The 14,997-nt window shown below is 28.5% G+C and overlaps 1 protein-coding gene across 3 annotated transcripts in view; it reads left to right on the forward strand.

Annotated features, from left to right (window-relative positions):
* Window positions 1-14,997, forward strand: part of LOC129962596 (polyamine-transporting ATPase 13A3-like) — a 102,667-nt gene that overhangs the window by 12,881 nt on the left and 74,789 nt on the right. Inside the window, exons 2-3 of one of the 3 annotated variants that reach the window (XM_056076401.1) lie at window positions 3,705-3,767; window positions 11,832-11,897. The gene's annotated coding sequence lies outside the window, so the exon portion shown is untranslated. Of the gene's footprint in view, window positions 1-3,704; window positions 3,768-11,831; window positions 11,898-13,007; window positions 13,192-14,997 lie in introns of those variants that run through there. The other 2 variants (XM_056076399.1, XM_056076402.1) reach the window with 2 other exon arrangements.

Genomic DNA, 14,997 nt, shown 5'->3' on the forward strand with positions numbered 1-14,997 from the left:
CTGTTGGCAGGAAGAAATCCATTTTAAGTTTTAAGTAGTATATTAATAGCTACCTGGAAAAAAATTGAAGCAAAACCTTCGTATTTAAAAAAACTTATAATTAAAAAAAAATTAAATTTCAAAAAATATTTTGGGGAGAGTTATAGAGTACTATTTTACATAAAATAAAAGTAAAATATAATTTTAACATTCAAATTAAAAAAAATTGAGGTACCGTGTCGCCTTAATACATCATTTGTAAATATCACAAAATGTTTACATAATTTATCAAATCTTTATCGCTCTATCGACAGCCTATATTACTTCCTTTTTTTTATAAAATAAAAAATAAAAACTTTAATATTATTTTGAAAACTCAACTTCAACAAAATATTTTTAGATGTTTAAAAAGATTACTTTTTTATTTTATGAGAATTTAGCTTAAACATCATAAAAATATTATTTAGGTACAGTTATTTTTATTGTGATAGCTTTTACTTTACTAATCAAAAGTACATTTATTTATACAGCGAATTATTTTTTTATTATGGCTATTTAATTATGGCATTGTCTAATACGGTACTCGATATGTGCCATCTATTTGGTTGTCTTAGACATTTTATTATTTTTTTTATAAAAATTTTACGACATTTAATACACTAATCTACCGATGACTACAATAAATGAGAAATGAAAATCTAAAAATAACTTTCTTTCTAACAAAAGAACCCAGCGAATTTTTTTCTATAAACAGCTTTCTAATAAAATATCGAAATTTTCGGAAGTTTTATTCGTGTTCTTCAGAAGCATTCGACCTTTATTGTCCCAAGTAAATAACGATGAAATTATAATGATTATAATGCATTACATTTCCGATATGAATTTATATTAATATATTATATTCAGTGTGAAAAATATTTCATCGAATTGTAACCATCAATCGTATCTACTCATTAATGATACCTTAACCCATACTTTTATGATCAATGCTTTTATTCGTAGTTAGGCATCATTCTCTGTTAAATTTTACTAACTTCAATATCTAATGGTTATCCTGAAGAAGAAAAATAATCCATTTTAATTTAAAAAATATTCAAAATATGAAAGATGTCTTGAATTTGCCCTTCATTGGTTATATCATTAATCTTGTCACCACCATGTCACTAATTACGAGCACGATAGCAAAATGAAATGTATTATTTCTCATTCACAGTTGATCTCAATAGAAAGACTCATAAGATCTTGTTAGCCACCGATTTTAAGTAATGCAGTTTAAAACAATTTTAGATTCTTTTTAAGGATAGAACACATTTTATAATTACTAAATCTTGTGAGATAGATTTTAAAATTAAAATTTCAAGACAACTGAATTTTAAAATTAACTTGATGTTAAGGCATTAATATATATATATATAGTGCCCTCTATCAATTCTTTTGTCTTTTGTGTATATCTTAATTATTCGTCGCCAGTTTGTAATTAGCTAAAATTGTATGAGATTCTTTGGAGCTATGAATAAATTTTAGTGATGATAAATTCAATTAACTGCCCACTTTATTCTTTTTATTGAATTTTAATTGATAGCAATTTCGGGACCCTTAATACTCCACAGTATAAACAGAAATTATATACGATTTCTATGTTAATACATTCAAAATACGCAAAATAGTTCAGGTCCATAAATGAGTAGAGAACTGAAATATAATTTTTTTTTAATGAAAACAGTTAGCCAAATTTCTTGCAATATTCAATATTCCAAAAAAAATTTTATATCACTTTTTTTTTGAGTTAATGATTATTACTCACAAAGAGTCCAAGAGACTACAGTAAAAAAAATAAGGTGTTTCAATGTTTTTTTTTTTTTTTTTTTTTCACGTGAGAACATGATGTTTTGGTTTGGGGTTTTTGAAGCCTCAAAATGCACGGGCGGAAAATTGGCGATTTATCGCTTTTGGAATATCAATTTTTGGCTTTTAAGGTTATTAGAAATTGATAAAGTATGTTGTCACATTTGGCGTCTTCTCGCCAACAAAAAGTTACATTTGTCGCGAATGTCCGCCATGCACCCGATTCTCCTAGTTGGCCAATAAAAGACCAAGTTGTATGAAGTTATCTCCCGAAAAAGCACAGAGAAAAAAAAATGGAAATGAACGCGAAACAGTGAAGAGAGAATCAAAAGGTTTTTAATTTTCAATTATTTTTAGCTAACAGAAACAAAAAAGTTTTGGAGCTCGAACGATATGAGATGGGGGTGGGGACCCTCGCTTTTCTAAAAGTTGACGATTGCGTGACGATCAAGTGATCATTCCAAAACAATTTAAATTGGATTTTCGTAAAAAATTGGCCTCGAGATAAAGTTTTGGAGCTCGAAAAAGTTTGAGATGGGGATGAGGATCATCATTTTCTAAATATTGGAGCATGCGTAATCTGATAATCGCATGATTGTTGAAAACCGGTTTAAATTGTTTTTCTATGAAAAACTTTTAGAGCTCAATTGGTTTTGAGGCGGTCAAAAAGCATCTTTCTCTAAATGTTGATGATAGCGGAGTATAACATCATGTAAAAACATGATGTTTTTTTGCCGGAATGATACCACTTGATTTTTTTTAAAAACAATGTTCTCACATGGTAACTTGAAATTTGCGATAGCAGATTTCAATGCGTTTTTTTTTTACTAACATTTTATATTTCAGATGACGAAATAAAATAATTGCGCTAAAAGGCGTATCAGAAGTTGTTTTTATTTGAGCTATCTAATTTTCGACTAACCAGTATCAGTTAGTGCAATAATGCAATTTGATTAACTAAAATTATTTAGTCTTTTTACTATTCATTCGGTAAAAAAAAAATCTTTTGGAAGTGATTAGCTTGATCTCAGTTGCTTCGGTAATAAGCTCTTCAGTACCAAATGTAATCGGTTAGGAAAAAAGACGGCGAATGAAGACTTACAAATTAGTAAATCCTTAAAACTGAATTATTTTATTGTAATGCAATTATTTTGCTTTATCTAGAATCGAGATCAACATGATATAAGGTTATATTATTATTGATCTTAATTTAAATGAATTGCACTTTTAGAAATTCATGATTAGAGTATCTGATTTCTTTTAAAAAAATAATTACTATATAATAAGAACATTGCACATTCTAGTAATTTAAAATTCTCTTTGAAGGAATGTATGTGAAATATAAGACAACATAATAATATTTGAAGTTTAAATATTCTGTTAAGTGCTTCTACTTATAATGATAAACCAGAAATTAAATTTGGAAAAATTCGCATGCGCATGTACATGCTTATTAAATTTGTATGTTATACCAGGCAAATATTCAGCACATAGTGTCTTTTGATAGATTTTAAAAGATTTAAATATCAAACTTTGCATCAATTTCAGATGTCATTCGGATCTCTAGAAGTTGGCCTTTAAAGATTATTTCTTGCAGCTCATCTGCGGAAGTTGTTTCTCAAGACACATGTACAAACAATTTCAAATAAGACATAAAAGAATAGACTATATACAATGAGAGCAAACAGTACGCATCTAAAAGAGAAGGGAACATGTTCTTTTATAAATATTTTGAAGAAATGACAGTTATTTGTAATAAAACGTTTTACGCAAGACACCCTGATGGGCAAATATTAACCGTTGGGCTCTTTGATAATAACTGCGAGTACGTGCATGCCGGAACTGAGAATTACGTTTGATATTCTTCGATATATTTTCAGTGTAACTGGAGCTCTGAGGGTCTCTGGGCAAAATTTCTGACAAAAATTTCTCATGCATCTCAAGTAAGTTTGTTTGACCTTATGATTATCTTTTCCGAAATTACTTATAAAATCACAAATAGCATATTTGATATAGTTTAATTTACGATTTGCACATAATTTGTGAGAAAAAAATTATGTAGGAATTCATCTAGTAACTCTTTATGGAACTCTAATGAATTCAGGATTTAATAAAATTGGCAAAAGTGGGTAAATTAAATATCTAGTTCATCCTTTGAAAATGATTTTTTTATTATATGTTATTTTTTGCCTTGTATTTATTTTTTTATTAATTATTTAACTTTCTATTTTTATAGAAATAAAAATACACATTTGAGAAATGTTTCTTACCAAATATTTGTCGCCGCATATGACAGGGCATAGTATTACTTAAACATGTTAGCTTTCGTTAGAATGTTTTTAAATTTTGTTTACTAATATAAAAACTATACAAGATGAAATCAAAGCTCACAAAGACAAAACGTATAATTCAATTTGAGGATTTCAATATGACATTCATATACCAATAATATACGATTCTATGATATCAGATTTTACAAAATACAATAAAATATCTAATTGATAAATAACTTTGACGATATATGGACCTCTAGCAGCCGGTTCGTTCAGCCGATCGAGATGAGATTTCAGATATAATTATTCAGAGGTATGAGTTCAGGTTTCTATTACCGACAATAAAGTGGTGTTCACCATTACGATAATAGGTACAGAAACTTGACATTTTCGAACAGCAACACCCACTTTTTTCCATCACAAAGCGTTCAGTATATGAAAAAAAAAAATACTCTTAAATAGAGTTGGAACGGTATATGTACCTCAAAAATTGAACGCTTTACGCATGCACAAAAACAGCTCAGCGAACGACAAAAACTCAAAAACATTGAAGAACCTCCCCCCCCCCCACACACACCATTAAATTTTCTACTGTATGGAATTTTTCAACTGATTTTCAAGTTATTTTATTATTATTGATTTTAAATCTGAAATCAATTTCTCTCTAAAAGCTTGAGTATCCATGCAATTTGATATTATGGCTAAAAGTGTCGGTTATCGACTAAAAATTATATTAGCTTTGTTCCCTTAAGTGCATTTATTAGATATTACTTGTCTAACAAATAGTGCTTGGAATCGGGAAGACGGTCATAGTACATTCAGTTACAAAAAGGAAATCGTGGAAAATAGAGAAATGTTACTTATAGATCTTGAAACTTTCACGGTATTAAAAATTCATATTTAACCTTTCTCATGTAAGAAAAAGTCAGGCGTCCCCAGTTTTAATCATTGTAAATTTAGGATCGATAGTAATTAATGTCTTCAGACACATATGAATTCATGAAATAAAGACAATTTTAAATTAATTAAAAAGTGGGTTAATAACTTAAACATATCGTCGGTATACAGCTGAAAGCAGAAAAGTTGCAATTTGTTTTGTTTGCAAAATGCAAACAAAACGAATTATTGCATTTTAGATATTTTAAATTGTTATTTCTGAAGTAAGCTAAATTATATCAATAAGCGGGCTGTATGATTGCATTATATTGGTATATGCGAATTTTATCGTTCTTGCTTCTTTTCTGTCAATTATGCGTTTTCCTCAGATTTACGAGATTGAAAATTAGATACTGAAATGTTCAGTCTGTAACACACATATTACATCTATTTATTAAATGCTAGAATAATTTTTAAAAAAAGAATCAATTTTTTACAATCTCCTTAAGCTATTTAAGGACACTGACTCAAGAGTTATAGATGAAATTACAAGCATCAGTTTATTGCTGATTTATTTGATTTTTCTAGAAGAACTATTTATTTAACCTATATTCTAGGAAATTTTATGGGTGCATTATTTTAAGCTTATTTGATTTCTAAGTTTACTTTATCTTACATTTTTATGCTACAAAGACTTGTAAAGCTTAGATACGATTACTCCTTAAGTTTGAGAGGGTAAAAAAAAAAGTTCAAACGATAAAAACAATTGGATAGAGGGTTTAATAATATATTTTAATGATTCATCTGGATTTTTTTTTTCAATCACTTAAAAGATGTTTGTTTGAGAAACTAAATATATATTTTAAAACGTAAAAGAAAACATGCTCCTTGAAACATGGTTGAAACTATGTCAACTTTCCAATCCAATTATTAAAAGCACTGAAAAAGAGGCGGATTTACGTCTATGTTGTTTAGGCAGCTGAATAGGTCGCCAGAGAGGAGAAAGAAATACAGGCAGTTGGATTAAAAACGTTATTAGCTTAGTTCTAAATAAATAAATTTTCAAAAAATACATATTCTAGAAATTTTAAAATATTCAAATAAAAGCATTCTTTTGACAAAACTTCCAAAACAAATTTGGGAAGTTCCTGTCTGTTTCATTATATTCACTTTATTATTACGATTTTTAATGACAACGAGTGTCTCTGAAACAACGGTATTTACAAATGTTAATACCGTATAACTTTTTAATCATAATTTATCAACAAAAATATGTGCATCTTCACAAAATTCCCGAAAAAAACAAACGAAAAAAAATTAGCCTAACGTTAACTTGAATTTAAATAGAAAATGTATTGGAAATTTAAACTGAATAGGATAATTTATTAAAAGGAGGGGCATAGTTTTTCTGCACTTCCTAGAGCCGCCACTGCACTGAAGTCATTATTCAGAACAGGGTGTTTTGAATCGTATATTATCCCACTGTTAAAAGATTGTTCGATATTGTTGAAATAAATAATCTCCTATTCTAGTTAATTAGTTCATTTTGGATGGTGTTAATGAGCATTGCAAGTATTATTTAGTTTATTCTGCAATCTTCTGATGTTTATGCTAGCGAGACTTTTGGATAATTCTTAAGTCTAAAAAATTCTGGCCAGACCCCCTTTCAGATGTGCTGAAATGAACCAGGCATCGCAAACTGAATTTCTCCCTCCTGTTTCCGCTGGTAACGGGAGGATACAGGGAGGTCAAAAAAAAAAAAAAAAAAAAAAAAAAAACTTCCCCTATATATGAAACCCTAGCGGCCTATCCGCTCAACCAATCGAACCAAAATTTCAGACATGGTTGTTTGAAGGTATGCGCTCGAGATTGTGATGATTCTAAACAACACAGGGTTAACGGTTACGGTTACAGGGAGAGAATTTTGAAATTTTCGAATGGCAACACCCACTTTTTCATTGCGCAAATTGATCATCAGCGTATTGAAAAACCACAAATGGCTTGGAACGATTAGCGTGTGACGAAAATTGCCGCCGTAAAGCATATGCAAAGAAGAGCATTATAAAGGACTAATGACAACACAGAGAGGAAAGAGAAAAAAAGTTTTTATTGGAATGGAAAGTTAAAATTACAGGTTTTCAACGTTTTCATCTTCGCAGGCGACAACGCATTGCATTCGGGAGATTGTGGACAACAATCCCGAACGTAACATGAAAGGAGGAATCGGCATAACTTCAAGTGTTAAGGCATCTTGCAATTCTGACACATCTTGTGGACCAGACCTTAGATTTCAGATAACCCCAGAACCAGAAATCCATAGGAGTGAGTCGGGGGATCGTGGTGGCCACGAAACTGCAAAGTTACTAGAGATGACTCTATCAGCAAAGTGTTGTTGCAGCACTGGTCGAACACATTGGGCGACGTGTGGAGGATCCCCATCTTGCATCCATACAATGTCCCTAATGACATTTCGTTGCTGCAATTCAGGAATAACGGAATTCCGCAACTGTGTCAGAATTGCAAGATGCGATAACACGTGAAGTTATGCAGATTCCTCCTTTCATGTTACGTTCGGCATTGTTGTCCACAATCTTCCGAATGCAATGCGTTGTCGCCTGCGAAGATGAAAAAGTTGAAAACCTGTAATTATAACTTTCCATTCCAATAAAAACTTTTTTTCTCTTTCCTCTCTGTGTTGTCATTAGTACTTTATAATGCTCTTCTTTGCATATGCTTTACGGCGGCAATTTTCGTCACACGCTAATCGTTCCAACGCCATTTGTGGTTTTTCAATACGCTGATCAATTTGCGCAATGAAAAAGTGGGTGTTGCCATTCGAAAATTTCAAAATTCTCTCACTGTAACCGTAACTGTGAATCCTGTGTTGTTTAGAATCATCACAATCTCCAGCGCATACCTTCAAACAACCATGTCTGAAATTTTGGTTCGATTGGTTAAGCGGATAGGCCGCTAGGGTTTCATATATAGGGGAAGTTTTTTTTTTGACCACCCTGTATAATATGGCTCATCCTGCGGAAAGACCAAGAGTATAATAAATCCCTAATTTCAAGAATTCTGATTTTTTTTTCAATTCTTTTGAGTAATAATATTACAGTACTGTTCAAATTTAAAGTCCAAAACACAAGATATAGGATAGACATTGATAGACATAGCTTCAAACTATAAAATATTAAATAGTAACATGAAATAAACAGAAAGTATTTTTTTTTACTGTGCACAGGAGATTATAAGCAGTGCAAATATAAGAAATGACTATGAGCAGTGAAAATACAATATGAATCACATCTAGGTTATAGTAGGGTAATAAAGGAATGTGGCTACCTTTCAAATTCATGTAAGCTCACAAATGAGATAAACGAGATAGATACAGAACATAACAATGAGTGTCAATTTTAGCTCGTGGAAGGACTTCAGAAGTGGTTGGTGTTGTGCTACGGCCTCTTCGAAAACCATTTCATTTATGTTCTTTAATATCTAGGTCATATGGTTTTCTAGGATCTAGATATTAATGAAACATAAATGTTTGTTTTTTAGCTTGAGCTGTGTAAGATATTGCTCTGTTGTCAATAGAAATAAAGTTTCCTGGACAAAAGAAGATGTGAAATCGTGTATGGTTTTTCAGTGCAATGTACTCCAACCGAAGTTGTGCATTCACCAAGGACATCGTTTTTCTTCTCTTGGAAGGACAACAGGAGACCTTGCTTTGTTCGTTATTTGACGAGATTTCTCCGTTGATGGGCTTTAAAATTTAGCAAATAAATAAATAAAAATAAAAAACGAATTTTATTTTTATTTTTTTTATAACTAAAATATATGACTATATATCCAAAAAATATAAAATATAAGTAAAATATTATTATAGATATTATTAAAATATATCCAAAATATTATTATAGATATTATTAAAATATATCCAAAATATTATTATAGATATTATTAAAATATATCCAAAATAGTATTATAAAAACAATATTTGAAAGACGAAAAGATGTAAATATGTTTTTAACAATTTTTCTTAAAACAATGTTTTCTAATTAGATTTAAAATCTTTGAACTATCCCATATGTATTAATTTTTGAGAACATTACACTAAATTGTTAATGAAGATTTAGGTTAAGCAGTAAAAGAAAATTGGGCATGAATTTTATGTTTTGGGCTTTTTTAGATAGCTGAAAGTCAATTTTAGTTTTTAAAGAAATACAAAATTCTTACCGAAATTCAGTGAACATGCATAAGAATTTTTCTAAAAAATCAACTTTCAAATGGAATTAAAAATCATTAATCAGTTTGTTTCAAATAAATTTATATAGGATAGTAAGGAAAAAAAAATAATATAATTAAAAATTTAGTCACATAAGATTTTTGAAAATTTGAAAATACTCTATTTTATAATTTTTATAAAAATAATATATTTCGGTTTAAGGAATTTCTAAAGATGTTTGAAATGTTTGTATTTTAATGCATATGTATAATAAAATTTCATAGCTCTAAGTCAGTTACGAAATTTTTTCAGAAAAGACTAATAGAATCCAGAACTTTCTTAATTAGTTTCTAGCATGATCTTCCTGGAGAGATTTTTAACACGTCATTTCTGCCTTTATAGTGTCTTTCAGAAGATTGGGGGGAGGTTATGGATGCTCCATGAAGTGTATTATTTATATATCTCTTCAGTAAAATAAAAAAAGAAATTTCTCCTCTTAATATACCCATTAAAAATTTACTAAATCAATACAAGGTTGCATGTATACCCCTTTTACTGCCCCTTTTTACTACCCCTTTTCTAAGGGAAAAAAATTAAAATAACCTTTGAAAGTCAATAATTTCACATAACAGCGAGTTAGAAGAGCAGTCCATTAATGAGGACATCTTTTAATTGCGGATTATTTTCATTGTGCAATCATGTAAATAAAATATCAGAAGTCGTGGTAATTAAAAAAAACTCAGGTTGCTATTAAATTAAAGTGTTGGTACGTAGATAAATATTTATTCTGCTCTTCTTAAAGGATTTAATATCTCACATAACTCATTTCATTAATAATATTCAAATCGATTTACTTAATTTTTTATTAAGAAAATTCTTCAGATTTAAAGCAGTATTATTATGTTAAAATTTAACTACTTTCTGAAATAATTATTCAACATCATTTTTTAAAACAACTTTAAAGCAAATCAATGAAGAGCAAAAAATTTTCAGGCGATCCTATTCATCCAATGATTCACTTTGCTATAAAATAACCGATGTTACACTCAATCATGAACCGTCAGAGACATTTAAAGGGCAATACCACTTAATCTTATTACACATTAAACAAATAAATGCAATACAGAGAGTTGTGTAAACACTGAAATATGATATCACTCGTGACGGAACGGATCTTTTAGCGCAAGAAAGGTTTGGGAGTGCTGTTATCTCCAATCTTGCAATACATTCACTGATAAGCATATGCAAACAGATTATTTTACGTAAGAAACGTAGAATTATCAGTTATGTGAGAGGAATTCCATTTTTCAAAAATGTGTCATAGTCCCAGAATGAAATACCACAACGGTAAGCTGTTGTGAAGAGAAGGAGGACAAGATTAAACAAATATCTCGTTTTGGGGTACAGCCTAATCCTTTTTCAACGATATCGACACGTTTCTTTCAATTTATTCAAATGTTCCGGAGGTTGTTATATTGAGTTTTGATTCAGAATTATCTTATACAGAAAGTAAGAAAAAGAAAATTTAAGAAAAAGATTATTATTGTGGAACAGAAAGATATTCAAAGTACGAGGAGAATTATTTTAGTTAACTTAATAAGTTTTAGAATTTCATACATTTTTACATTTACGAATTTCAAAGAGAAATATAAACTACAATCTCGTCGATTTAATACCTAGACAATTTTAAAAGAAAAATCCTGTTAAATGAATAAACTGAAGAAAACAAGTAAACTTACAATTTATATCACATTTTTAGATAATTTTTGAATTTTTAATATAATTTATACTACTATAGTTTTATATCTAAATTTGAGATAATTTTTTTAATTGCGGAAGAAACAGAGATAGAAACTGTTTAATATTCAATTCTAAAGACTTATTATATTTTAGTTTATATTTTACACCCATTAAAATAGAAAAATATTTAATGTTGCTTATTCTTTACTTAAAGGATTATATCACTACGATGAGATCTTCTGTACATTTCATCAGGTATTTTTACTTGATGAACTGGTATTGCAAATCCTAAATTTCTACTGTTATGGTGATTCCACTTATTTTGTTCATAAATAAAGAAAAAGATAAAAATTCCTATTTAGCAAATTAATCTACGATTCAGACTTAGATGACTGATGCCGTCCTTTTACCAAAGCTTAAGAAAATATTATATGTTGTTTCATAAGAAATTAATATACTTAAGTTTATTACTATCGATTAAACCGAGTGATGACTATTGCTTCTTAAAATTAAATAGACAACAAAATAAAAAGAGTTTCTTAAAGATGAATAAATACCAATCAAAAAGAAATTAATAAGAAAGCAACTTTAATTTACCACAATGGAAGTGTTGTTTTTAAAGTTAAAATATGATGTTAAATCGAATTTATGTTTAAAGCCGACAGATAGTCTTCGTAAGGTTGTTTTTTGGTTATCGACACATATTTTTTAATCTAAATTTAATTTGTTTTAATTGAAAGAAAGCATTGGATGATAAGAAAATCGTAAATTAAATATACCTTAAATTTTTTTATATATATGGCGAAGTCAAATTTAATCACTTTAAGTGTCTTTTTTAGAATTATTTATAAATGTAAGAAAAATATAAAAATAATTAAAATTATTTTCCTTTTCAGATAACTCCTCGTGAATGTGTATTATCAATATAAAACTCTTGGTTATATTTTGAGAAGATATATCAGGTAAACCTTTTGATAAAGTAATATCATTAATCATTTCATTTTTATTACAGATAATTTGTTAAAATCTTTTTGCTTTTGTGACTCGAATATATATGTCAAGAATCAAATGTATATGCTGCTTGATTGTGGATTTGAATGTATTTGACATGGATTTGAATTTAGAGCTAAAAAAAACTAATAGTTGGGTAAAAACAAAAATATTAAGAATACACATTTCCATTCAAACATAATTATGTAAAATAACCTTTAACCACAGGGAAAAGTTTTCATAACCATTTTTGCACCTCTTGAGTGCTTAACTTTTAAAGAATATTAATTGTTACATATAGCTTTAAATTTACGCTGTGTTACTTTTGTGAAGAATTATGTCCGAAAATACTAATTTAAAAATATTTAATTAAAAAGACGTTATAAAATAAATTTTTGAAACAAAAAAAAAACTTTGAATAATTTTTAGCTTTGTCTACTATATATTATTATATGAAACTTTTGAGAAAAGCAATAGTATAAATATAATAAAAACACCAGGTAAAAAAAATGTATACCATTAATAAATGAATTTATTAGCGTATTATAGCAATTTCATGTTAGCAAAGTTAGGTAACTTATTGAAAATAGCTGTGAGAAATGAATAAAGAATAATAAGTTATTGAGGAATATATCAATTGAAAATATCAAATTCATTTGGCGTATGAAGATATATGTCTCATGATATTTAAATTTATTGATCTCCAATTTTATCAGTTTTATTTATTCATATTTATAGAAAAGACAAATTCATAAAAAAGATAAAATCAATATATTTTAAATCAAAGCGTCGCAATGTGAAAGTGTTTTGTATTTACCTGTAGTTTTTAATCTTTCATGTGAATTTTTTTCTCGATTTCAATGGAAACAACTTTCATGAAAGGAGGCTCCTTTCAGCAGTGTGGTGCGATTTCAGCAGTAGTGTTTACAGAATATGAAATATGTTGACGTTTTTTCTACGATTTTCTCTTTTCTTATCGCTGAATCTATATTTTCACAACTTTCTTATTTACGCAAATAATACGAAGGGTATATAATACGACGCCAAAGTATTCAAGGTTGAGATGGGCACTAAAATCTTCCAAATCAGCTTGATAACCTTGATACGAGGTTAATATTACCCAGAGGCAAAATCACATGAAATGATCTTTGGCTTAAATATTGTCCATGAGTAGATACTGAATAGATTGAAGAAACATTGTAAAATTTCTGCAAAAGGATTTCAAGTTCGTATCCTGCATGTCACTGGTGCACCAGAACTATCTATGTAAGGATATACGATTACTGAAGTATTGTACTCAATTTCAATTATATCATTTTGAAATTTTATCAGCAATATCTTATTTTTGATGTCTAAGGAGATATTTTGGTATGTAAAAATAAGAAAACATCTATTTAATCTGAACTTTTAAATCTATTCTAATAATGATAAGGAAATGACTTTTGGATTAATTAAATGAGTTTCTTAGTTCTTATGTTATGAATTTTCTATCTTAAAATTTTGATGAATCAGGATATTTTAGGAAAAAACTTTTTGACATTTTACGGATACTATAATGATTAGTTTAAATAGTTTTAAGAGCCACTGACATTATGTCTTATTAATAATGATTTCTAAAATCATAATTAATATTTCACGAAAAGTATTTTTAAACTCAAACATCTTATAATTTTCCCCCAAAATTTATTAGCAGCTCAAAACAAGTCAACGCTATTTAAAACTCTTAAGAAAAATTAAATGTTAATATATACTTAATTTTACTCGTTTCTCTTTAGTTTTTGTATTTCACGGAATGATGCAGAGGAATCAACAAAGATAACTAACATATCAAGTTACAAAAAAAAAAATGAAATTGATAAGTTTCAGATAACAGAGCTATTAATTGATTTTATCGACACCAATGAAAAATTTCAGTTAAGTAACTTGATTATGCATGAAGGGGAACAGTATTAATTAAATTTTAGAAGTATTAATTAAAGTATTAATTAAATTTTACAAAAATGTATAGAATTTTACTTGCATTATTGGGTGTAATATCTCTTTAAATATGGGCGAAATGTCTCGAACTAATTGAGAGTAATAAACATTATTATCAATAATTGCTTGCAAATCATTATATTGTATAATGATTTGCTAGCGCAGCCTAGAAATATAAATATATGCTCTGAAATATTTATAAATTAGGCTAAACCTTACTTATTTTTATGCATAGTGTTTTAAGACATATCTTATATGGTTCTTGAGTGCCGTTATTAAAAATCAACATATTCTGCAATTTCGAATTACCCGGTTCTCAGCCCGTTCTAGAAAATCTAACCGTATTTTATATATTTTTTTATTTAGTAAAATTAAGGAAATAAATAAGAAAAGTATGTGAGAGCTGATTTACGCAAAGCAAAAATCTAAAAAACCTGTTCCTATCCAACTATCCGGTTGGATATAAGAATTGTCACAGCTAAGGTTTGCAAAATGTCGCTATTTGGAGATGGCATTTTATAGTTAAATAATTTATTTAAAGAAATAGCAGAAACATTGAACCATTCTTAAACACTTCATAGAAATGATAAAAAATTTTATATTTTCATGGGAAAACATTTCATTGTTTCAAAGGCTGAGATAAGAGAGGAAAAATATTCTTTTCAAAATACCCTTAAATAATAGTTGGGAAGATGTCAAAGGGCCTGTAAAAATTAGTAATTTTCGTGAATCCTCTAAAATCTTCATGAAAGACTTTATTAAATGTTATTACGTTGTAGTATTTATGGACTTTTTTTTTAACTCAACCACTTTGGGTAACCTTGTCGAAAGGAAAATAATAATTGTAGAAGAAATTGTGTCGAGAAACAAAGAAAGAATAAATGATTTAAAATTTAGCCTCTATTAACAGATGATTACGTTGATCCTAGATGATTACAGTCTCCACCATCCTGGATAATCGAAGTTTTACAGCACATATAAATAGGAAAGCAGAATATTAAATTTGAATTCCAAATCAATAAAGTTCCAATGGAATCTTTCTGCTATCATATTAATGCTAGTTTTTTTTATCATTCTGTTTAATATTGTTCTGCT

This window comes from Argiope bruennichi, chromosome 3 (genome assembly GCF_947563725.1).
Source record: "Argiope bruennichi chromosome 3, qqArgBrue1.1, whole genome shotgun sequence".
Taxonomy (NCBI): Eukaryota; Metazoa; Arthropoda; class Arachnida; order Araneae; family Araneidae; genus Argiope; species Argiope bruennichi.